The sequence below is a fragment of the Hevea brasiliensis genome, chromosome 3, assembly GCF_030052815.1.
Source record: "Hevea brasiliensis isolate MT/VB/25A 57/8 chromosome 3, ASM3005281v1, whole genome shotgun sequence".
NCBI lineage: Eukaryota > Viridiplantae > Streptophyta > Magnoliopsida > Malpighiales > Euphorbiaceae > Hevea > Hevea brasiliensis.
In genome coordinates this window covers 69,112,488-69,122,544 of record NC_079495.1, presented here as the reverse complement: position 1 = coordinate 69,122,544, position 10,057 = coordinate 69,112,488, and positions in this window count along the sequence as shown.

Sequence of the window (10,057 nt, the reverse complement as noted above, 5' to 3'; positions counted from 1 at the left end):
TGTCAACTATAACCCATACTGCATCATGACTATTCTGTGTCCTTGGAAGTCCCATCACAAAATCCATAGTTATCCATTCCCATTTCCATTATGAAACTTGATGTTTTGCCTTCACTTGTTGACAAGTTAGGCATTTGGAGACAAAATCAGCTACATCCCTCTTCATACCCATCCACCAGTAATGCTCTTTCAGCCCTCTGTACATTTTAGTTCCACCAGGGTGCATAGCAAAAGGAGACTCATGTGCTTCTTTCCCAATGATCTATCTCAATTCCACATCATTAGGAACACACATTCTACCCTGATGTAGCAATAAACCATCACCTCTCATAGAGAATTCAGGTTTCTTACCCTGCTGAACTTCTTTCAGTAGCTTCTGATAATTTTCATCATTCTGAGCAGCCATTCTGATATGATCAATCAATACTGGCTGTACATGCCATGCAACTATTGTCCATCCCTCATCATCAATCTCCAAACTAGCATGCTGTGCTTTCAACTCATGTACCATGGACAAAGGAGAAACTCTGAGACTTTCCATAGTCTTGCGACTTAAGGCGTCAGCCACCACATTTGCTTTCCCTAGCTAATAGTCTATTAAGTAATCATAGTCTTTAATCAGTTATAACCATCTCCTCTGCCCTAAATTCAATTCCTTCTGGGTGCCCAAATACTTCAAACTCTTGTGATCTGTGTATATATAACACTTCTCCCCATATAAGTAATGTCTCCAGATCTTAAGAGCAAATACAATAGCTGCAAGCTCCAAGTCATGCGTCGGATAGTTCCTCTCATGTGGCTTCAGCTGGCATGATGCATAAGTAATAATATTCCGATCTTGCATCAGTACACAGTCTAACCCATTGTGAGAAGTATCACTATAAACTGTGTATTCTTTACCCAGTGTAGGTAAAGTAAGGACTGGAGCTTCAGTTAAACACCTCTTCAACTCATCAAAACTCTGCTGGCATTTATCCATCCACTGAAATTTCACATCTTTCTGAAGCAACTTGGTCAGTGGAGAAGCTAACATAGAAAACCCTTTCACAAATCGACGATAATATCTAGCTAAACCTAGAAAACTATGAATTTCTGTGATATTCCTAGGTGGCTTCCAATTAAGGATAGCTTTTACCTTGCTAGAATCTACCTTGATCCCTTTAGCTGACACAACATATCCCAAGAAAGAGATTTCTTTCAGTCAAAATTCACATTTCAAAAATTTGGCATATAGTTGTTTCTCCCTCAAAGTCTGCAACACAATCCGCAGATGTCTATCATGCTCCTCTGCATTCCTCGAATATATCAAAATATCATCAATAAACACCACCACAAATTGGTCGAGATATGGTCTAAAGATAGTGTTCATCAGATCTATAAAAGCAACTAGAGCATTAGCTAACCCGAATGGCATTACTAGAAACTCATAGTGGCCATATCAAGTACTGAAAGCAATTTTTAGAATATTCTGCTCTTGCACCTTCAACTGATAATAACCAAATCGCAAATCAATTTTGGAAAACATGGCTGCACCCTTCAACTGATTAAACAGATCATCAATGTGAGACAATGAATATATGTTCTTTATTGTCACCTTATTCAACTACCGGTAGTCAATACATAAGCGGAGAGTGCCATCTTTCTTCTTAACAAATAATACTGGTGCTCCCCAAGGTGACACACTAAGGCGGATGAAGCCATTTTCAAGTAGTTCTTGCAACTATACCTTCAACTCCTTCAATTCTGCTAGTGCCATTCTGTATAGTGTTATGGAGATTGGATCCACACTAGGCATAACATTAATTTCAAACTGCACTTGTCTTTCCGGAGGTAATCCTAGCAATTCATCAGGAAACACATCTAGAAAGTCACGTACCGTAGGGATGTTCCTCAATGCTGGGCTCCCCACTTGGGTGTCTACCACATGTGCCAAGTATGCTTCACACCCCTTTCTGATCATTTTTCTGGCTAGTGCAGCCAAAATGATGTTTGATGGCAATACCTGCCTCTCCCCATGTATTACCACATCACTATACTGAGGGAGACCAAAAGTGACTATCTTTAGTCTACAGTCAATCACGGCGTGATGCCTGGCTAACCAATCTATGCTCAAGATGATATCATAATCTCTGAAGGGTATTTCATTCAGATTAGACAAAAAAAACGTGTCCTTGGATCACCAAAGGACAATCCCCATACATTCTATTAACCCTGACCTCTTATCCTAGCAGACTTGTTGCTAGCACCTCAAAGTTCATTTTTGTACATGGAACAGTAATGCAATCAATGATGCTAGCACTCACATAGGAGTGGGTAGAACCCGAATCAAATAACAAAAACACATCTTGATTAAAAGTTGAGAAGGTACCAGCCACAATATCAGATGTCTCAGTCTCTTCTCTTTGTCTCATTTCATAGATTCTGACTGAAGCACTACCTTGCTCTGACTGGTTCACTATGCCTTGGCTGCCTGCTGGACTATCTCTATCCCTGCCTCTGCCTCTACTAGGTGGTTGTGAACCTCTGGTGGCAGGATTGTGAACTGACCCTTCCACAGTAGTAGGAGGTGGCCCAATTCTACGGGCACTGGTGCAGTCTTTATCAAAGTGTCCTGTGCCTCCACAGTTATAATAGGCTCCTGTGGCCCTATAGCATACCCCACCATGATTTCTACCACAAGCTTCACATTGGCAGGGAGGGTAGGAACTTCTGGTAGTCTGCTGACCATATGGAGGAGGTCTCTATCCTGAAAATCTTCGCCTACCAAACTTTTTACCACCCCTGTTGTGTCCCCCAAAGTTCTTTCTCTTCCCAGTAGGACCACTGGAACTCTGATCTACTGACTTCCCCTCCTTCTCTTTTTTTGTCTTCTCTGATTTCTTTTTCTCTGGGGCCACTTCTGACTCAATTCTTTCTAATTCAAGTGCTTGAGAAATAAGCTCAGAGAAGTTATTATGTTTGAATCCAACCACTTGTAGTCTGAGACTAGGCTTCAAGCTGGTTTCAAACCTCTTACACCTTTCCCTGCTGGTAGAAAGCAGACTCCTGCATAGTGGCTCAGGCGAAAAAATTCCCTTTTATATTCTGCCACTGATCTACTCCCCTATTTCAGACTTAAGAACTCCTGTAGCTTCTGGTCCACATAGGCATCTGGGACATATTTTTGTCTAAGCTCCCACAGAAAGTCATCCCAGGTTAGTACTGAAGGTTCCACCAAACTATAAGGAATGGTTTTCCACCAGTCATATGCATCCCCCTGTAGTAGTGACACTGAATACTCAAATCTGAGCTCCTCTATACAGTGTAGTTTCTTGAACACCCTATCCATTCTCTCCAACCATTGTTCTGCTTCCAGTGGATCTACTGTCCCCTTAAACTCAGTAGCCCCATATTTAATCAGCTTGTCATATTGTCTAGTTGAAGACTGTGGTTGTACCACTGGTGTCTGCAGTGGGGCATGGGTAGGCATGTTACTAGCCATCTGTTGGAACATTGCAGCCACCTGCTGAGCAAACTGAGCAGGGAGCTGTGGTACTGAGGGGGCTGGTGCGGCGGATCCACTCACATTGTGTAGGGCTGGGGCATCCCCTTATACCTCAGCCTCTATTGATTAATCGACTGAATGGTCCCCTTCTTCCATAGTCAATTAGAGGATATTACACCTCCTGAACAAATAACACAAGGAGATTTCCTCCTGTTAGTGCATATTTATAAACTCTGCCACATCTCTTTTCATACCGATCCACTAATAATGCTCCTTTAGCCCTCTATACATTTTTGTGCCACCAGGGTGCATGGCGAAAGGAGATTTATGTGCTTCCTTCAAAATGATCTGCCTTAAATCAACATCATTAGGAACACACATTCTTCCCTGGTGTATTAGTAGACCATCATCTCTAACTGAGAACTCATGTTTCTTGCCCTGCCTGACTTCTTCGAACAACTTCTGATACCTTTCATCATTCTGAGTAGCCATTCTGATATGATCAATCAACACTGGCTATACATGCCATGCAACTGCTGTCTGCCCCTCATCATTAATCTCTAAGCTGGCATGTAATGATCTCAACTCATGTACCATAGACAAAGGAGTAACCCGTAGACTTGCCATAGTCTTGCGACTTAAGGCGTCAGCCACCACATTAGCTTTCCCTGGCTGATAGTCTATCAGACAATCATAGTCTTTTATCAACTCTAACCATCTCCTCTATCTCAAATTCAGCTCTTTCTGGGTGCCCAAATACTTTAAACTCTTATGATCTGTGTAGATGTAACACTTTTCCCCATACAAATAGTGTCTCCAGATCTTAAGAGCAAACACAATAGCTGTAAGCTCCAAATCATGTGTTGGATAATTCCTCTCATGCGGTTTCAGCTGGCGTGATGCATAGGCAATGACATTTCGATCTTGCATCAATACACTGCCTAACCCATTGTGAGAAGCATCACTATAAACTGTGTATTCTTTACCCGGAGTAGGTAAAGTCAGGACTGGAGCTTCAGTCAAACATTTCTTCAATTCATTAAAACTTTGTTGGCATTTATCCGTCCACTGAAATTTCACATCTTTTCTAAGCAACTTGGTCAATGGAGATGCCAACATGGAGAATCCCTTCACAAATCTACGGTAGTATCCAGCTAAACCCAGAAAACTGTGAATCTCTGTGATATTTCTTGTTGGCCTCCAATTAAGGACAGCTTCTATCTTGCTAGGATCTACCTTAATACTCTCTATTGATACTATGTGCCCCAAAAAGGATATCTCCTTCAGCCAAAATTCACATTTCGAGAATTTAGCATATAGTTGTTTCTCCCTCAAAGTCTATAGTACAATCCGCAGATGTCTATCATGCTCTTCTGCACTCCTCGAATGGACCAATATATCATCAATGAATACCACAACAAACTGGTCAAGGTATTGGTCTGAAGATAGTGTTCATCGAATCCATAAAAGCAGCCAGAGCATTAGTTAACCCGAATGGCATGACCAAGAACTCATAATGGCCATAGTGGATTCTGAAGGTAGTTTTAGGAATACTCTGCTCTTGTACTTTCAGCTGATAATAACCTTATTTCAAGTCAATTTTGGAGAACATAGCTGCACCCCTCAACTGATCAAACAAGTCATCAATGTGGGGTAAAGGATATCTATTCCTTATTGTCACCTTGTTCAACTGCCGATAGTCAATACATAAGCGGAGAGTGCCATCATTCTTCTTAACAAACAACACTGGCACTCCCCAAGGTGACATACTAGGGCGGATAAAGCCCTTGTCAAGTAATTCTTGCAACTGCACTTTCAACTCTTTCAATTCTGCAGGTGCCATTCTATATGGCATTATAGAGATTGGGTCCACACCAGGCATAACATCAATTTCAAACTGCACCTCTCTTTCTGGAGGTAATCCTGGTAATTCATCAGAAAACACATCCGAAAAGTCACATACAGTAGGGATGTCCCTCAGTGCTAGACTCCCCACTTGGGTGTCTATCACATGTGCTAAGTATGCTTCACACCCCTTTCTGATCATTCTTCTGGCTAGTGCAACCGAAATGATGTTTGTGAAGGAGCGGAAGCATGAAAAACACAAGTTTATACCATTTAATTCAAAAATTTTCACCTAGGGTCACATGCATCATGCAAGATTTATTTTTATCTATTTGATTTCAATAATAAACAACATATTAAAACACTTTTAATATGTTTTTGGATCTGTATTTGCCATTTAAGATTTTTAAATTAATCAGATTAATTTTAGAACCCTAGATTAAATCAAGAACAAATACATTGACCTATTGATGCACTGCAGTGTATTTGCGCCTTTGAGATTCGTCTTCAGGACACCAGATGTTGTCCCTCTAGCTTGTCCACACCAAGAACACCTATGGTAACCCTTGAACAGCTTCTAAAAATTTATCTATTAATTAGAAAATCAAGTTCTGCCTTCTAAGAGATTAAAGATGTAAACAGGACACTAGAAATAAGTTCTAGCATTTTTAATTCAAGAGATTGATGGCTAATCTCTTCGAATTGATGAGAAATGAAGAAGAAGAGAGGGAGAGCTTCAAAATGGCGTGATAAAGGAGGAGTGGCTGCTGGTTGTCTTATTTTTAATTCATAACAACACTTATATAGCTAGGTCAACACATTAAACCCTTGCCACATGTCACCCGTTGATTGGTTCTAGGTTTAATTGACCCAATCACATTGTGCCAAGTGTCAAACCTATATTTAATCTTAATTTTAATGATCTTACATGATTAAAAGACATTTGGCAAGCTTATGTGTAATGCCATGTGTCACCATCTCATGGTGCCACATGTCACCCTATGAAATGACCAAAATGCCCCTGTGTCTTAATTTTGAGTCCTCAATCCAAAATAATTATTTCTCTTCTTCTAATCAATTTATATCAAATATAAATTAATTAATTAATCTCCATTAATTAATTTCTCATTAATTAACTTCATATTTAAACACTTTAAATATAAATTTAACTTATACTATACATCCAATAATCTAGATTTGGTTTTAAGTCATGCTAGGGACTTTGCAATCTAATTGCAAACCAAACATATTTAATTAATCAATTAAACTCTTTAATTAATTAATTAAATCATATTTAATTAGGTGATAACTTGTGTATGTGTGTGACTTACTAGGCTCATCACTAATTGGCAATGAGATATGATATCAACTCTTAATATCATCAGAACTCTTTCTTACCATAAATGATTTCTCTAAATCATTTTATACACCTCATAGACCATGGTTAACACCTAGCATAGGATGCCATGGCCACTTAATTAGTAATAAGGTTTACTTTAAATGAAACTATAATCATATGTTACCATGCACTGGAATCTCTCTGCTACAAAATCCCAACTCAAGCTGGAGTCATGGTTTATGTCAAACTCCATTTGCTATGAATATTATATTCTCTTTTAATTCCAGTTCTTGATTAAAAAGATTTTCTTATTAGAAACTCTTTTCTGAATAAATCTATCTGTCCTGGCTAGGAACTTGAAACATCAAGAACAATTAAATGAACATAGGATTTTATCTCTATTTACTTAGAGGAACAGATTCCATCTTGATCAATACCTACCTCCATATATAACTAGTAGGAGCCAACACATGCCCATATACCCATACACAGTACAAGTATGAAAGCAGTATCAAACTCAAACTACCTATATCCAAGATAACTGTGCTATCTCAGGTCTAAAGATTATATGCACTGATATGCTTTATGACAAAACATTGACAAGAGTAAACTCCATGTGCTTGTCATAAGTGTCACTAGTTCGGCCTACTTATCATTTATAAGCGCCTATCATGTTTTTCATATGGCATGAGACTCACCATTCCATCTTATTTATATCTCATATAAATAACTTGGAAGCAAATATGAACACAATCTTTCTGGATAAGTCATGTCCTTATTATGAAGTATCCTCGATTGTGAACCTGTTTGTGATACTTTGTACTAGAAATACTGTCACTCATATTCTTAACAACTTAAGAATAGAATTTCTAACAAAATATCAATGGACCTTTTCTATTACACATAAATATATTATGTAAACAGAAAAGTGAAAATGCCTTTTATTAATAAAAATATGTACAAGATACATACTAAATGATATGCTCTAGGGCATACTACTAACAATCTCCCACTAGCACTAGAGCCATTCATTACAATATCTTAGACCCATCTTCTCAAGATTATGGTCTAGCTGAGTCTGTGACATAGGCTTAGTGAATGGATCGGCTGGATTTTCAGCTGATGCTATTTTCTGCATGGCTACATCGCCTTGCCCAACTATTTCTCTGATAATGTGGTAGCGCCTTTCTATGTGTTTAGATTTTTGGTGAGACCTTGGTTCCTTAGCATGTACGACTACTCCATTATTGTCACAGTGTAGTGGAACTATTGACTCAATGGAAGGAACTACTATAAGTTCTGTCACGAACTTCTTTATCGAAATAACTTCCTTTGCAGCATCTAATGCAGCAATATACTCAGCCTCTATAGTGGAACCTGTAGTCGTGCTTTGTTTGGAACTCTTCTAACGGACTGCACCTCCATTACAAATAAACACATATCCAGAAGTAGACTTTCTATCATCGATATCTGATTGGAAATCAGAATCAGTGTAACCATCCAATTGCAAGTCTCCACCTCCATAGATCAAGAATAAATCCTTAGTTCTTCTCAAGTACTTAAGGATATTCTTGACAGCTATCCATTGTTCCAAACCTGGATTGGATTGATACCTGCTAGTCAAACTAACAGCATATGCGATATCCGGCTTAGTACACAACAATGTATACATTAAACTTCTAATAGCCGAAGCATATGGAATCCTGTCCATCTTATCTCTTTCTTCAGGTGTCTTTGGAGACATCTCTTTAGAAAGATGGATACCATGTCTCACTGGTAACAATCCTCTCTTGGAATCAAGCATGTTAAACCTCTTTAACATATTTTCCAAGTATAGACTTTGGGATAAACCAATTATTCTTTTCGCTCTATCTCTATAGATGCGAATCCCAAGAATATAGGTTGCCTCCCCTAACAATTTCATGGAGAATGTATTTGACAACCATACCTTTACAGTTGTCAACATACCTATGTCATTACCCATCAATAGTATGTCATCCACATATAAGACAAGGAAAGTGATAGCACTGTCACTAACCTTCTTATATACACATGGCTCATCCTCATTTTTGATAAAACCGAAGGATTTAATGGCGTTATCAAAACGGATGTTCCAACTCCTCAAAGTTGCTTCAACCCATAAATGGATCTCTTTAGCTTGCATACCTTGAAAACATCTTGGGATTCAAAACCCCTAGGTTGTTCCATGAAAATGTTTTCTTCAATGTATCCATTGAGAAAAGCTGTTTTGACATCCATCTGCCAAATCTCATAATCATAGTATGCAGCTATTGCTAATAAAATCCTAATTGATTTAAGCATGGCAACAGGCGAGAAAGTCTCCTCATAATCAATTCCTTACCTTTGGTGAAACCCTTTCGCTACTAGCCTTGCCTTATAGGTCTCTACCTTTCTATCAGAACCAATTTTCTTCTTGAAAACCCATTTGTTCCCTATAGGTACAATACCTTCAGGTGGGTCAACAAGATTCAAAACTTGATTCTTATACATGGAATCAATTTCAGATTTCATAGCATCAATCCATTTTGAAGAATCTTTATCTGATATAGCTTCTTCATAGGTAAGTGGATCATCTCCATGATCTACTTCTTCATGAGTAGACAACTCTTGTTCTTCTTCATGAAGGAAACCATATCTCACTGGTGGGTGAGATACCGTGGTTGTTCTACGAGGAACAGCTGTAGATGTTTCATCAACGGGTATAGGTTGACTAGATGGATTTCTATCCATCTGATCTGTTGATTGGTCAGAATTCTCTAATTCCAACTCTATTTGCCTTCCTTTGCCTCCTTCTTGGACAAACTGTTGTTCAAGAAATGTGGCATCTCTACTCACCACAACCTTTTGTGATGTAGGGAAATAAAAATAATATCCAAAACTATCTTTTGGATATGCAACAAATAGACTCTTTTCTGATCTGGTTTCCAATTTATCAGTGTTCAGCTTTTTGATATAAGCTGGACAACCCCAAATCTTAACATGCTTAAGACTTGGTTTTCTTCCATGCCATATCTCATAAGGTGTGGAAGAAACTGATTTTGATGGAATCCTATTCAGAATATACAAAGCTGATTCTAATGCAAATCCCCAAAAAGAAATTGGCATATCAGTATAGCTCATCATACTACGTACCATATCCAATAGGGTACGATTTCTCCTTTCAAATACACCATTCAACTGTGGTGTTCCTGGAGGAGTCAGTTGGAAACAATGCCATGCTCTCTCAAGTATTCATCAAATTCAGTACTTAAATATTCTCCTCCACGATCTAATCGAAGAGCTTTAATACTCTTTCCTATTTGATTTTCTACTTTAGATTTAAATTCTTTGAACTTTTCAAAGGATTCATGTTTGTATTTCATCAAATA